The sequence below is a fragment of the Echeneis naucrates genome, chromosome 2, assembly GCF_900963305.1.
Source record: "Echeneis naucrates chromosome 2, fEcheNa1.1, whole genome shotgun sequence".
Taxonomy (NCBI): Eukaryota; Metazoa; Chordata; class Actinopteri; order Carangiformes; family Echeneidae; genus Echeneis; species Echeneis naucrates.
Genome location: NC_042512.1, coordinates 9426001 through 9442906, shown reverse-complemented (window position 1 = coordinate 9442906; position 16906 = coordinate 9426001). Strand labels below are relative to the sequence as shown.

At 40.3% G+C, this 16906-nt stretch overlaps 1 long non-coding RNA gene across 1 annotated transcript; it reads left to right on the top strand.

The window, feature by feature from the left end:
- Nucleotides 1-4420: 4420 nt before the first annotated feature.
- On the top strand, nt 4421-6123 carry LOC115052600 (uncharacterized). Its single transcript, XR_003841374.1, has 5 exons — nt 4421-4469; nt 4612-4641; nt 5035-5202; nt 5325-5373; nt 6113-6123. It is a non-coding gene; the product is annotated as an uncharacterized LOC115052600 (long non-coding RNA).
- The last annotated feature ends 10783 nt before the right edge of the window (nt 6124-16906 follow it).

Genomic DNA, 16906 nt, shown 5'->3' with positions numbered 1-16906 from the left:
TGACCTGCGCCCAACCATTTTTCATGTGCTTCATATGTGTTGTGTAGAGAGGGGTTAAGTCTATTCATTTCCTGAGTCTGAAGCTACCCCAGATGGAGTTTTTGGTCGACAGTTAATCTTTCCTGACACTATCCCATCCTTTGCTGCCACAAAAACAATGACAAAAGATGACTGAGAAGCTTCAGGTAGATGCAACACAAATCATCCTCAGTGAGTCAATAAGGCAATAAGGCTGGTTTGGTTTTAAACTTGAATCTGTGACTTCAAATGAGAAGAGAACAGGAAAGAAACAACCATGGATATTCTTTCTGCCCAAATGTGTGGTCACAATGCTTTATAGATGCAAAACAATAAATATAAAATATCTATGATATTTTTTGTGTTAGGTGTGTTTAAATGCATTAATATGAGTTTCCTCAAGAATTTTCAGTGACAATAAGAAGCAGTTGTGCATGTCATGAACTGAAAGCTGTTAGTCTGTGTTAGTTCTTCCATGGGAAAGGTAAAAAATGCACGCTATGATAGAATCAACACAAAGATGTCACACTGCACCTTTTTCACCTGCCCAGCTCTACCCGTCTGCTGCACCCACCTAATCAGTGCAACCATCTCATTCCACTCATTTTCTGACAGATTATATCTCGTGTTTGTTGCATTCATTTACCCACAGTTTGCCTTGTTTTGATCATACCTGTCTCTGACCCAGCAAAACTTGCAGAGTTGCGGCGTGCCAAGTGAGCCTGAGTGGAGTGAGGGAGGATTGTATGGACATTAAGACTGAGAGAGAAGCTGCACTCACACACACTCTGTGAGGAAATTCAAGTCCTGTGTTTAACATATAAAAGAGAGACTGCATGAAAAACATAGATTTCATCACACTAGTATTGATCCAATACTGTTACTGACTTTGGTATCAATACTGTTGATATGTGGATCCATCTGCCCACCCCGACCTGCCAGCACTTTTCCACTCACCTGCTGCACCCACCTAATCAGTTCAACCATCTCATTCCACTCATTTTCTGACAGATGATCTTTATCGTCATGCCAACCTGTCTCACATTCATTGCCGGACTGTTTGTTTGGATTTGACCCTGTTTGTCTCTGACCACATAACCTGACATATAACCAACACATAAGCAACAGACTGTTAGAGCTCCGCTGTCGAAGAGGCAGATACAGGAAATCATTCCTGCCACATTCCACCACACTGTACAATAACTCTCATCTATCTGACAGAGAAAAATCACATCTCTGATATATAAAAACAAAACAAACTGTAACTATAGCGCCTAATGTGTCATTCTATTCTTATAGTTATTGTAGTTAGTTGTTAGTTATACCACTAGTGTAGGTATTGTCTGTTAATAGTTTGTATTATATTGTATATATTTTATATTTTATTATTATTATTATCCTGTTACATACTGTACGGTGAGTCTTGCTGCTGTGACATGAGAATTTCCTAGTTTGGATCAATAAATTACATCTATTTTTCTGTCTGACCACCATCTCTCTCTGACTCCTCTGACTGCTGGCCCCTCACCTCTCCCCTGTTTACCTGGATTCCCTCACCAGAGGGGGCTTCAGAATAAACTGTTGAACTGTTCTTCTTTTATCTCAGTCTGTACTGTATTTGGGATTGACCTAACACCCGTTACAGTCAGTATTGAAATTTTGTATAATAGGGGGATGTTACTTTAAAAGTCCTTCAAATGTAAGGCATTACTCTTTTAAATCCCGGGCCATATTCCACAGTCTGGAATCATTTTGACTTTTTACAGCTGTTTCAAAAACAGGTTGGAGCGGTTTTAACGTCACTCTGATGTTGTGTCATACTTTGGACTCTGAAGTTATGAGGATGTGACTTTTCCTCAGATCAAACAGACACCAGGACTGATGAGGGAGAACAAGCAGCTTCTTCTCTTCACATGAAGCTGGAAAGTGTCAGAAAGTCTCCCTGAAGTGAGTTCAGCAGGTGAGAATCTGTAAATGTGTGAACAGGATCACTGTGATCACATTGTGTTGTTTCACTGTTTGACTGGACAGGAGAACTTTTCTGGATGCTGATTGGCTGTGTGTGTTAGTGGGATTTCTCAGAAACACAGTATCAGGGTTTGTAGAATAAAAAAGATGTATTATTGATTTTCAATCTTTTAAGTGATAAATGTAACACGTTTGGGATTACAGATCAGTAAATACCAAATGTAGAGCTGCTGTCACAGATAAAGATAGTTTGCTCTGATAATTATTTCTTCCATGTTAATGAGAGAACTAATGTCTCCTGTGATGATGGAGAGAATCAGATCAGACAAATCTTTAAATATTTAATGACTGTAATTACTGATCAGACTGTACTAAGTCTGAAAGTTAAAGCAATGTCAAACTGTGACTTCACAGGTTTTAAAATAAGCCTGATTGTATTGGAGTCTATGGGAAAATAACTATATGTAATTAGCAACAGATTATTTACTATCTTACTTCCAGACTTTATAGTTCTGACAGGTTTCAACAATAGAGAACATTAATTTGGATAATGTACACTAAAGATGAATACACTCAATAATGTTAAGCAGTGCTCCTTTTTATGTTCAGTGTTAGCTTGGTATTTCATCTCCACCATTATATATATGTTATTATATTATATATATATATATATATATATATATATATATATATATATATATATATATATAATATAATAACATATTGAGCAAGCACTGGTGCTCAGTCATTAAACAATGGAGGGTTATTTATTTAGAGATAACTTATGTGTTATATTGTATCAGAATATAAAGTACATTTGCATTTTAAAAGTCTGCTATGTAAACAACAGTCTACTTTTTATCTGATTTTAATATCAAACCATCTCCTTTTGTTTTTTTTTAAGAATTCAGGAGTTTTAACTGGTAGAGTAACTGAACACCAAATAAAATATTTGTGTGCTTAAGGAATTATATGCACAATTATGGAAACTAGTTCATATTTTTACTTAAATACAGTCTAAAGTGTTTTTATAATATTTGAGTGTTTCTGTTTATTGGCACTTTATTCTTGAATACCATCACATTTCAGAAGGAAATATTGGACTCATCTACTTAACTACATTTAATTGACAACTTAAGTCAAAAACAAATACTTTAATATAAACATTTCAGCAATATGTCAAGAAAAACAATAAGACCTGTCACTAATGACTTTGTAATTTTGATACACAATCAACACAATTTTTTTTCTGTGTCCCCTCAGGGACATGCAGTAATATGAAGACGACCCTTGATTATTATTATCAACTTTATCTGTCAATATTTTATCTGCAATTAGTAGAGAACAGTTTCTTCACTTTATTCTTGTTCTAATGTAAATTACAATTCACTGAGGAAAGTCAAGAATTTAAATCATTTTAAATCACCAGACTTAAAACTAGATTTTATTTTTTGAAAGAATTTTAAATTGGCATGACAAGTTAATCGAAAGTGAAACAGAATTTCTATCAACTTTCATGATGATTAAGTTGATTTCCTTGACCCAATGTGCCGTGTTTCTGTTGATGCGTGACAGAACAAACATGTCAGAACTGGTCTGATAGCTTGGACGAACTTGTCTAAGAGAATTTAACTCTTACTGTTCATGGCACACTCTGAGTATTTCCAGATACAGTGAATCCATTGAAGGTTTAAAGCGGCTGGCCTTGTTTTTAATGTTGAATTATTTGAGAATAAACAGTACTATTTAAATTGTCACCTGTAGTTTGATTAGTAAAGTGACATGAATTAAATCAGCTCCATCAACACATCCCACAGTCAGATACCACCATCTAGTGGACAGAGAGAAGAAGCACCATCAGACCTGAGATACATTTCTCTGAAACTTTCAGATTATTGACAGGTTAAACTGATTTCTATTTGAAGTTGTGGAGGCACATTATTTAAATAATGTGTCGAAGAAACAAATGTTTCTTCTTTTTTTTCTATTTTGTGGCAGGGCATTGTGCAAAAGTTTTTTTTCTGGGAACTTGGAGTTTGAAGTGATGTTGTGTGTTAGCTGAGGTATGGTGATTGTATATGTGATGTATAGATTTTGAGGTTTGTTTACTGGAGTGTGATTGTCGCCTGTTTCTTTGCGTCCAAGAACAAATTTGTGAAAAATTTCTCCTAAGGGAGACAGTAAAGATCTTCTCTTGTGAATTAGGAATGTTCTCTGTTGTAACAGGATCTGACCAAAATCAGCACAGAGACAAATTTCAAACAGTTTGTTGTTGGGAGTTAAAGGCTCAAGTTAGTCACATATTAGTGACAGTAATGCTGATTGTGTCCTGTGATGTAAATCCTGTTGTAATGAATCTTTTTGTTGTGTTTGTGTGAAGGTGGAGGCTCAGCTATGAATCAGTGTGAGGACAGAGAGGAGGGAGCCCCTCCCTCTAAAACCACTCTGTGTGGGGAACATGAGAGTCAGACCAAAGCTCAGAGGTGAGATGAGGATCTCCAACTGTCCATCTGTCAGAGCTCAGCACTCAGATCACTGCTCCATCATCATTCATTCTCACTGTCACTTACATTTTTTACTCCTGAACTTTTTCTGCTGCTTTTATATTTGTCCTTGTTTGTACAGGAAGCTCAAACAACATTTGAAGATATTATTGTGAGTAATAATGATAATCATACCTTTTTTTTTCCCCTCTCTCTCTTCTGGCTTTTCCCTGTTTGGGGTCACCACAGCAAGTCAGCTCTGTCACTTGCATGATGAATTTAGACACAATTTTTACACCTGATGTCTTCCCTGCCCCAACCCTCCCCATTTATCTGGGATTTGAACATGGGGTCTCTGCATGAAAAGCATGCAGCTCTACAACTGAGCTAGATCCCCAGGCTGATAATGATGATGATTAATAATAATAATCTTTAAACACCCCACAATAAGATATTCTGTATCATTTAGGCTATAAAAATGAAAATCAAACTCCTTCAAAACTGATCTTTTTCTGCTTGGTTTCTTGGTTGTTGATTATTTTAATGCCAACTTGGTTTCCACTAGTAACCAGAAGTCAAAACCAGATTCTCCTGAACTGAGCTGTGTGTCCATGAAGAATGATCGGTCTATGAATCGTCCTATTACCTTTAACGGAGGACGACAGTCTGCTGTGTCCAGAAGTGTGTCCATGAAGAGTGATCGGTCCATGGATGACTTTATCAAAGAAAAAAGGTAAAAGCTGATCATTTGTTGTTGTTTGACTCATTAAAGGTATCAAAGCTTGTCTATCAGTTTCTCTGGTGTTGATAGAAAACTCCTGGAACAAACTGTGTGTTTGTGTCTTTTCTCCTCAGAGTTCAGTCTGACAAACATCATCACACAGACCTGGACTCCATATTTATGGTGTGTAAATGTTCATCCAGTGACTACAACAGACCCCAACAAAGACTTGAGTTTGAAGCTGCACTCTTTAGACCAGTAGAGCTTTACTCTGTGACAGACAGGAGTTGAATTGGGATTGAACAGGTTTGGGGTGGGAGAGAGTGGGAGAGGACTGGGAGTTGTAGTTCACCACAGAGCAATAATCCATCAGCCTCAACAGATATGTTCTGTATGAATATGGTCTGTTGGAGACTTTTACAAAACATTTTTACTCCTTCTTCATCTACAGTGAATCTTAAAGAAAAGTTTATTTAGTTGTTTTCCAGATAATTTGAGCTGTGACTTAATAACAAAGACCAAAGTTAATCAGATTCAGTCCTGGACCTCCATGGACTCTGTCTCTACAGGGTTTAAAGATGGAATAATTCATCAGTGAACTAGTTCAGGTGGTCTGATCCATCTTCAGCCACAGTCACAGTTAATACCCTGAATTTGTTGAAGGGCTGTATCAGTTTGGTCTTCATGTGATGATCAGGAACTCTGTTGTCAGAATCTAAAGTCAAACTTAGTAAGTTACACCAGTGAAGTTAGTTTAGTGAAGTCAGCAGGTCTGAATCTTTCTGTGTAGCTCTGGAAAGAGACGTGGCAGCAGATGATACAGCAGCAGCTAAAGTTGAACTTTGCTGACTGATGATCTGATGCTTTGATCCATCAGTTTATACTGAGAGTGAACTTTACACAGGATGTTATTGTGTTCCAGCTGCTGGAGGAGAACATCGTCTGTTATGTGAAGAACGAGCTGAAGAAAATGAAAAGGATTCTGAGTCCAGATTACCCACAATTCATCAAGAATGAGGATGATGAAGTGAATGAAGAGCAGAGGAGGAGCAGAGAGGCATTTCTGAAGATCACAGTGAACTTCCTGAGGAGGATGAAGCATGAGGAGCTGGCTAACTGTCTGCAGAGAGGTAAGAGGATTTAATATGATGGATCAATTAGACATTTACTAAAATCTGAGGAGACGGAGAGAAACATGTTGTTATTCCTTAGGAGTAAATATCAACACTGTTGTTTATTCTTATTTCACCCATTCAGAGTTTATTGCCCCAGATTGTCAGCGTAAACTGAAATCTGGCCTGAAGAAGAAGTTCCAGTGTGTGTTTGAGGGGATCTCTAAAGCAGGAAACCCAACCCTTCTGAATCAGATCTACACAGAGCTCTACATCACAGAGGGAGGGACTGGAGAGGTCAATGAGGAACATGAGGTCAGACAGATTGAAACAGCATCCAGGAAACAGGACAGAGCAGAAACAAGCATCAGACAAGAAGACATCTTTAAACCCCCACCTGGAAGAGACCAACCAATCAGAACAGTGATGACAAAGGGAGTGGCTGGCATTGGGAAAACCGTCTTAACACAGAAGTTCACTCTGGACTGGGCTGAAGACAAAGCCAACCAGGACATAGAGTTCACATTCCCCTTCACCTTCAGAGAGCTGAATGTGCTGAAAGAGAAGAAGTTCAGCTTGGTGGAACTTGTTCATCTCTTCTTCACTGAAACCAAAGAAGCAGGAATGTGCAGCTTTGATCACTTCCAGGTTGTGTTCATCTTTGACGGTCTGGATGAGTGTCGACTTCCTCTGGACTTCCACAACACTGAGGTCCTGACTGATCCTACAGAGTCCACCTCAGTGGACGTGCTGCTGACAAACCTCATCAGGGGGAAACTGCTTCCCTCTGCTCGCCTCTGGATAACCACACGACCTGCAGCAGCCAATCAGATCCCTCCTCAGTGTGTTGACATGGTGACAGAGGTCAGAGGGTTCAATGACCCCCAGAAGGAGGAGTACTTCAGGAAGAGGTTCAGACATGAGGAGCAGGCCAGCAGGATCATCTCCCACATCAAGACCTCACAAAGCCTCCACATCATGTGCCACATCCCAGTCTTCTGCTGGATCACTGCTACAGTTCTGGAGGAGGTGTTGAAGACCAGAGAGGGAGGAGAGCTGCCCAAGACCCTGACTGAGATGTACATCCACTTCCTGGTGGTTCAGTCCAAAGTGAAGAAGGTCAAGTACGATGGAGGAGCTGAGTCAGATCCACACTGGAGTCCAGAGACCAGGAAGATGATTGAGTCTCTGGGAAAAGTGGCTTTTGAGCAGCTGCAGAAAGGAAACCTGATCTTCTGTGAATCAGACCTGACAGAGTGTGCCATCGATATCAGAGCAGCATCAGTTTACTCAGGAGTGTTCACACAGATCTTCAAAGAGGAGACAGGGCTGTACCAGGACAAGGTCTTCTGCTTTGTCCATCTGAGTGTTCAGGAGTTTCTGGCTGCTCTTCATGTCCATCTGACCTTCATCAACTCTGGAGTCAATCTGATGGCAGAAGAACAAACGACTTCCCGGTGGTCAAAACTGTTTAGAAAAAAACCTGAACCTTTAATTCTCTACCAGAGTGCTGTGGATGAGGCCTTACAGAGTCCACATGGACACCTGGACTTGTTCCTCCGGTTCCTTCTGGGTCTTTCACTGCAGACCAACCAAACTCTCCTACGAGGCCTGGTGACACAGACAGGAAGTAGCTCAGAGACCAATCAGAAAACAGTCCAGTACATCAAGAAGAAGATCAGTAAGAATCTGTCTCCAGAGAAAAGTATCAACCTGTTTCACTGTCTGAATGAACTGAATGATGGTTCTCTGGTGGAGGAGATCCAACAGTCCCTGAGATCAGGACGTCTCTCCACAGATAAACTGTCTCCTGCTCAATGGTCAGCTCTGGTCTTCATCTTACTGTCATCAGAAAAAGATCTGGACGTGTTTGACCTGAAGAAATACTCTGCTTCAGAGGAGGCTCTTCTGAGGCTGCTGCCAGTGGTCAAAGCCTCCAACAAAGTTCTGTATGTGTGAAAAAATCCATCCAGATCAACTGGCTCCTGTTATTTAGTTGACAATGAAAAACACATTTTTGTAATTGCTTTCTCTTGTTTTGCTGATTCCTCCTCAGACTGAGTGGCTGTAACCTCTCAGACAGAAGCTGTGAAGCTCTGTCCTCAGTCCTCAGCTCCCAGTCCTCTAGTCTGACAGATCTGGACCTGAGTAACAACAACCTGCAGGATTCAGGAGTGAAGCTGCTGTCTGCTGGACTGAAGAGTCCACACTGTGAGCTGGAAACTCTCAGGTCAGAGTTCATGTTTGTGTCAAGCCTTTATATTTAGTTTTCTAATATTATTTAATATCGTCATTAACTGAGATCAAATGAACTGAAGAGGTTTGTAGATTTGGGAGATTGTCATCAGTATAAAAAGCTTCATGCTCCATAATGAATCACTCATTTGATTCACCACCTGGAGAACACTCCAAGTGAAACAAATCAATCACACACATCCTCCAGCGATGACTAATGTGTTCACTGTGGATCATCTTTTAGGGAGGTGGACACAACTTTTTTGCTGCTTTTGGCATCTGTCACAGTTGTGATGACGTAGTTCTCATTTGGCTTTGCAAAATTTTTAAGGGAATCAAAGATACCAGTTGGGCAGCACGGCCACGTACTTGTTAGCGCTGTTGCCCCAAAATCATAAGGTTGTGGGTTTGGTTTGTCTGGGTTAATTGATGACTATAAATTGTCCGTAAGTCCGAATGCAAATGTGAGCGGTTGTTTGTCTCTGTCTGTTGGACTGGCAACCTGTCGAGGGTGTACCTCGCCCAGAACGTTGGCGAAGATTGGCTCCAACTCCCCGCGACCTGGAATCAGATAAGCAGTAAAAGACGGATGGATGAAACACAGCAGAGGTTGAGTGGACTGCTGATATGATGCTCTGTGAATGAATGAACCTTTTGGTTGAACATACAGTTCAAAAGCCCATCATGATCCAGAGTTGGGAACAGGAAGGAGGAGTCACCCCAGTACAGAACAACCCTGTGAACAAGGAGGGCAAAAAATTATATATATAAATGACAAAAGGTCAAAACAGAGTTCTTTATAAGACAGTAGGTTCTTAATTTTGAGCTTACTTTGGAACAATTTTCTTTTCTTTAATATCAAAACTTTATTTTGGAAAATTTCAGATAATTCACTGTTCACAATATAGATTGCAGCTCACTGGTCCAGGTGAGCTGGAAGGTAAACTGGTGATGCAAAGTGTCCGAATTAAATATCTTTAATTCTATGATCAGGCAGCATCACAAACCTGTTCCAGAGCTGGAGCATCAAATCACCATGAAGAGCCGAGACTGAGGTCAATTTCTGTATTGCTGTAAGATCACCAATAGCTGTATGATGAAGCTGCTTCCTGTTGGTTCAGCTGTTTGACTTTTATTTTCTAGACCTCTAGAAAGTCTTCTAGAAAGTCTAGAAACTTTAGAAAGTCTAAACCTTCAGCTCTGAACAGATGAAGCATTGAATGCTTTGAAGCAGGAACTTTGTCTCCTAAAGTCATGTCTTTTTTCTTTTCTCTTTTTTTTTTTTTTTTTACCCAGTTTGGGCGGCTGCAGGTTGTCAGAGATCAGCTGGTCTTCTCTGGTCTCAGCTCTGAAGTCTAACCCCTCCCATCTCAGAGAACTGGACCTGAGTCACAATAATGACCTGGACGATTCAGGAGTGAAGGATCTTTGTGGTTTTCTGGAGAGTCCTCACTGCAGACTGGAGACTCTGAGGTCAGTTCACTTGTAGAGCTGAAACTTTTATGTTTAACCCAGAATTCCTATTCAAATATAACTTGAATCTGTTTACTTTTTTTAAAGATAGTTGTTTCATGTTCCCAGTTGTTATATTATGTTAATAATATATAACATTTATTATTATGAGTTGTAACTATCCATCCATCTTCCTGGTTCGGGGTCACAGGGCTGCTGGAGCCAATCTCAATGTCTTTGTATTTGAACAAGGTCTGATGTGGAGCCAGCAGCATTTGAGAACTTGAAAAGGTCGAAGTTCTGGATCAGGACATTTCTGACTGATTATTTGTTCTTTTTCAGGTTGAGATGCTGTTGGTTGTCAGAGATCAGCTGTTCTTCTTTGGCCTCAGCTCTGAAGTCCAACCCCTCCCATCTCAGAGAACTGGACCTGAGGGGAAACCTCCTGCAGGATCCAGATGTGAAGGAGCTGCGTGATCTTGTGGAGAGTCCAGACTGTAGACTGGAGACTCTGAGGTCAGTCCACTGTGGTAGATCTTTAATCCACCGCTGAATCTAATGTCCTAATAAATGTCTTCAGACTTGGAGGGTGTGGAGCTGAGGACCAGAGTCAGTTGTGTTGTTGAGACTCCAGCCCTCATGGGGCTTTCAGACACGTGGCCGTGGCCCCCCTGTGCTCTGAAAGCTGTTATTTCCAAAGGATTGGAGCTCCACCACAGGTTTCCCTGCACTGAGCACAGTGATAGTTGTGTTTCTTTGTGGTGTGGTCATACTCAGTCAGTGTGTTACTGCAGTAGATGGAGTTCAGAGCAGCGGTACAGAAGCTGAGTGATGAGCTGCTGTGGACGGAGTCAACATCAAAAAGCTCTTCTACACACTTTGAAAACAAACAGTCCCACACATGTTGAAATGTTCTTCATTTAGAAGATTTACAGCTTCATCTTCACATCAAAGCAGAACTTTCCTTTGCTGCCACATATTTATGAAGCAGCCATCTGCTGTATTCGTACACACAAGTATGTCCTGTATTCCACTGCAGCCGCAGGTCAGCTGAGGGAATCACTTTGTTTTAGAGTGAGGAGCTGCTGAACTTCAGCCTCCAGTGGCTGAAATGACAATGACACTAAAGAAACACTTCAAACATCCAGACAGAATGTGGTGGCACTTTACTTTAAAGTCTTCTGAACATTTCTGACTGATTATCAATTATTTTATCTGCATCTTTTATTCCTTATTCAGATTTGACAACTCCAGTTTGTCAGAGATCAGCTGTTCTTCTCTGGTCTCAGCTCTGAAGTCCAACCCCTCCAATCTCAGAGAACTGGAGCTGAGTCAGAATGAACTGCAGGATTCAGGACTGAAGGATCTGTGTGGTTTTCTGAAGAGTCCTCACTGTAGACTGGAGACTCTGAGGTCAGACTGATGTTTTATTTCTGCTCTCAGATTAATATGATGTTACAGTTGTGGTGACTCTGACCTGCAGACAGGTTTATATTTATGAGGGAAATTCCTCTTCAGGTTTTTAACACTTAAGCTGTTAAAAGGTTGAAAACTAATTTCTATTCATTTCAAAATGACATTTTATATGTACAATATTGACAAACACACACACGCACACACATTATAGAACTGAGTGAAAGTATGAACTCCCTCAGTTCTGAACAGATGATGAAACATTGAACACTTTGAAGCAGGACCTTTGTCTCCTAAAGTCACATCTTTTATTCTTCACTCAGGTTGGAGAACTGCAGTTTGTCAGAGATCAGCTGTTCTTCTCTGGTCTCAGCTCTGAAGTCCAACCCCTCCCATCTCAGAGAACTGGAGCTGAGTCACAACTGGTACCTGGACGATTCAAAACTGAAGGATCTGTGTTGTTTTCTGGAGAGTCCTCACTGCAGACTGGAGACTCTGAGGTCAGACTCATGTTTTATTTCTGCTCTCAGGTTAATATGATGTTACAGTTGTGGTGACTCTGACCTGCAGACATCAGGCTGATATTATACTGATCCTCACTGAGGATCTTCATGCTGACGTCTGTTTTCTTCTTCTCTGGTTTAGTCCAGTCAGTGTGGCAGAGAAATGTTGAACTACAGATTTAAAACTTGGAGAAAACAAGAAAAAAACCTACAGTGTTTTAATGACAGTAAACTATTTTCGACACTGACATGAACAAGTATACAGTGAGGCAAAAAAGTATTTAGTCAGCCACTGATTGTACAAGTTCTCTTAATTAGAAAGATGAGGTCTGTAATTTTCATCATAGTACACTTCCTACAATATGGTTTCCTCGATTTTTTTTTTTTTTTTTTTTTTTTTTTCTCCCCCCTAATTTTTTCTCACAGTTGAAGTTTACCGATGATGAAAATTACAGACCTCATCTTTCTAAGTAGGAGAACTTGCACAGTCAGTGGCTGACTAAATACTTTCATGCCCCACTGTATATTCAGTGTTTTCTTGTTCCAATAAGACTATAAAGTCACGTGGCTCAAGCAGACTGAGATTCAGACCAAACTGAGCACGTTTTTTAAATGTGGTCACTGCTAAATGAAGTGAAAATGTTCCAGATGTTGTGAACCATGCATTGACTTTTCTCCAGAGTTCAGTCTGACATATTTGTTGTCTTTGAAAGAGCAGAGCAAGTCTAGACCAAACTTAATTATTTCAAGAGGCCCAACAGATTGTGCCGTGAGCAACAGTGGGAGAGAGAGAGAGATCACTATTTGTGAATATATATTTATATTATTTGACTGTTGTGAAGCTGCTTCCGTTGTTTGACTCTCATTTTCTAAACATCTACTTTCTAAATCTTCAGCTATGAACAGATGAAACACTGAACACTTTCAAATGGGAACTTTTTCTCCTGAAGTCACTTCTTTTATTGTATTTTCAGTTTGGAGAACTGCAGGTTGTCAAAGATCAGCTGTTCTTCTCTGGTCTCAGCTCTGAAGTCCAACCCCTCCCATCTCAGAAAACTGGACCTGAGTGAGAATAACTTGCAGGATTCAGGACTGAAGGATCTGTGTGGTTTTCTGAAGAGTCCTCACTGCAGACTGGAGACTCTGAGGTCAGACTCATGTTTTATTTCTGCTCTCAGATTAATATGATGTTACAGTTGTGGTGACTCTGACCTGCAGACAGGTTTATATTTATGAGGGGAAATCCTCTTCAGGTTTTAGACATTTAAACTGTTAAATGGTTTGAAGGTAGCTTTTGAAAACAGATTTTTAATCATTTGAAAATTACATTTGAATATCACAATTCATGTACATGATGTTGACATTTTGAGTCAGTTCAGGTTCTTTACAGTGTTTCATTTTCTCATTAAATCTTGTCACTGTTTGTATTTGACTGTTGTGAAGCTGCTTCCTGTTGGTTCAGCTGTTTGAATTTCATTTTCTAAACTTCTACTTTCTAAACCTTCAGCTCTAAACAGATGATGAAACACTTTCAAGCATGAACTTTGTCTCCTAAAGTCACATCTTTTATTCTTTACTCAGGTTGATGGACTGCAGGTTGTCAGAGATCAGCTGTTCTTCCCTGGGCTCAGCTCTGAAGTCCAACCCCTCCCATCTCAGAGAACTGGACCTGAGTCAGAACTGGTACCTGGACGATTCAAAACTGAAGGATCTGTGTGGTTTTCTGGAGAGTCCTCACTGCAGACTGGAGACTCTGAGGTCAGACTCATGTTTTATTTCTGCTCTCAGATTAATATGATGTTACAGTTGTGGTGACTCTGACCTGCAGACATCAGGCTGATATTATACTGATCCTCACTGAGGATCTTCATGCTGACGTCTGTTTTCTTCTTCTCTGGTTTAGTCCAGTTGCGATGGCAGAGAAATGTAGAACTACAGATTTAAAACTTGAAGAAAACAAGAAAAGTCCTTCAGTGTTTTAATGACAGGAAACATTTTTCCTCATTGACATGAACAAATATATATTTAGTGTGAGTTACTGTTTCTTTATGGAAGCAGCAGCATGTTGTTATTAATAGTAACGAGAGCTGTTTGTCACTGTTTGTATTTGACTGTTGTGAAGCTGCTTCCTGTTAGTTCAGCTGTTTGACTTTCATTTTCTAAACTTCTACTTTCTAAACCTTCAGCTCTGAACAGATGATGAAACATTGAACACTTTCGAGCAGGAACTTTGTCTCCTAAAGTCACATCTTTTATTCTTTACTCAGGTTGGAGAACTGCAGGTTGTCAAAGATCAGCTGTTCTTCTCTGGTCTCAGCTCTGAAGTCCAACCCCTCCCATCTCAGAGAACTGGCCCTGAGTGATAACGACCTGAAGGATTCAGGACTGAAGGATCTGTGTGGTTTTCTGGAGAGTCCTCACTGCAGACTGGAGACTCTGAGGTCAGACTCATGTTTTATTTCTGCTCTCAGATTAATATGATGTTACAGTTGTAGTGACTCTGACCTGCAGACAGGTTTATATTTCTGAGGGGAAATCCTCTTCAGGTTTTTAACATTTAAAATATTAAAAGGTTGAATGTAAATTTTAAAATTATTAAAAACATTTTAATCATTTTAGAAAGTAATTTCAAAGTTAAAACTTTTATTCTTTACTCAGGTTGAAGAACTGCAGATTGTCAGAGATCAGCTGTTCTTCTCTGGTCTCAGCTCTGAAGTCCAACCCCTCCCAACTCAGAGAACTGGACCTGAGTCAGAACAAGCTGAAGGATTCAGACCTGAAGGATCTGTCTGATCTTGTGGAGAGTCCAAACATCAGACTGAAGACTCTGAGGTCAGACTCATGTTTTATTTCCGCTATAGTTGGACTGAGTTCATGTCTTTCAGTAATATTGTTTAAATCCAGTATCAGAGCAAAGACTCAGTGTTTCCTGTGAACCTTCAAACTCCTCAGTGAAGCTGTGAGAGGAGAACAGAAACAGATTTCAGAATTAGACAGAAAGACAGAGAGAAAACAGTCAGCCAATCAGATCAGTCAGAGGACTGTTGTGATCATGTGACCATCAAATGAAGCAGATTCCAGCTGAAGAACTCAGAGATGTTCAGATTCTGGTCCTCGTCCATCAAACTGTCAGATCTGAGCTGAGACTGTTTGTTCTCTGATCAGGTTCATCTGTCACAGCTCTGAGATCAGTCTGACTGAAAGCTGCACATCACTGATCTTCTTTCATCACACTGTCTGTCTGTCTGTCTCTCTGAGTCTCTCAGTTTAAATGGACCTTCAGTAAATCATCAGTAAAGTGATGAACCTTCATGACTCAGCTCTTTATCTCCACTGTGGACTCAGAGAAATGTGCTGAGTCAGCAGACTTGAGGTCTGTGAGTTTCCAGCTCAGTGTGTTCACTCCAACACGTTAATATGAGCTGAGAGGAAGCAGCTGCTGCACATCTGGACTGAACAGGACTGAAGTCCCTGCAGGTCTTTATGCTGGATCTGCATCACTGACTGACAGCTGATGGACAGAGTCAGGAAACACTGATGGATCTGCTCTCTTCTTCTCTACACAGGTGGAGGTGAAGAGGAAGATGTGTGTTGATGGAGGATCAGCTGCTTCCTGATGATCCAGATGTTGCAGCAGCAGCTTGTCCAGACTCTGGACCATGTTCCTGGGAGGTGGAGAGGAGAGCTTCATCCAGCAGAGACTGACAGAGGAATCAGAACTGGTCTGAGAACAGAGTCCAGTCCACCATGATCCCAGAGACTCCTCAAGTCCTCAAGTCAAGCATTTTTGCATAAACTATGAAATATTTTATTGTGGAACATGTTGACTGTCATTTAGCACTGATTAAGCTTTTAAATTGGCCCTTTCTTCACTTCATAAAAATATTGTATTTTTCTTTAATGTTTTTTCTGATCTTGAACAATATTTATTTTTATCCACATGTGGCAAAAAAAAAAAAACATGTCAAATAACGGGATGCTGAAGGGCTCAACTCAACAGAGGACATGGCAACAGTTTCTCTTCTGAAAGGACAATTTTTATTCAGCAAAGAATTAAGTGAAAAACAAATCAGCTGTTTTTCAGTGGCATTAAATTTAACTAAAACCGAATCGGTTGGTTTGTCTGTTTGCCTTCTACTTATTAAAATGCTTCTTTTCCTGCTTTCGCTCATCTTTGGGATCACGCACCTCGTCCACTGTGTGTGTGTGTGTGTGTGTGTGTGCTCTCTCTGCTGGTCTGAGCTCTCAGTTCATTTAAATGCTTTGTTGGATCAGTCTGTCTGTATCATGTCAGAAACTCTGAAACACTCTGAACTTCTTTTAAAACACAATGGATTTACTGATATGAAAGTGTCCAGCAGTACATTGTGCATTGTGAGTACATTGTTGCATGTAAACATAATAAGCATCCCGGCCAATGCAGAGTAACTCTTTACCAACATCCAGATGTTAGAAACACAGTGCTGCTTGGAAAATACCCTGATAGACTCCAACACACTGTGACTTTGTGAAACAACCAGTGGAGCCCCCTGGTGGTCAGTAGAAGTGCAGCCCCTCTGAGCTGGTGGCAGACCAAGGCTTCAGTCTGCACACATCTTCCACATGTGATGGCACACACACTGTGTATTGTGGCAACATCCGTCCCCTCAGAGAGAATCTGCTCTTTAACCCTCCTGTCGTTTTCACCCCCCGCCCCTTACTTTAGTGTTCCTGCTCTGTTTGATACGGTGGCCGGTAAGTGCAAAACTAAATTACAAAGTGCCAAACACTTTTACAAAGCGTGAAAATAATTTACATGTTGGGAAACAATTTTACATTTTATTCAACAAAATGACACAAGAAAAACACTTTTCCCACGGACAAAAAAAATTGACACTTTAGAAAACTAATTTACAAGTTGCGAAACAATTTTCCAAACGACAGAATCTTCCGGAAGGGGAATGTACCAAATGCCGGAAGTGATCCAGAAGAAGATTGACTGTGAGCTCAAAAAGTTTGTAT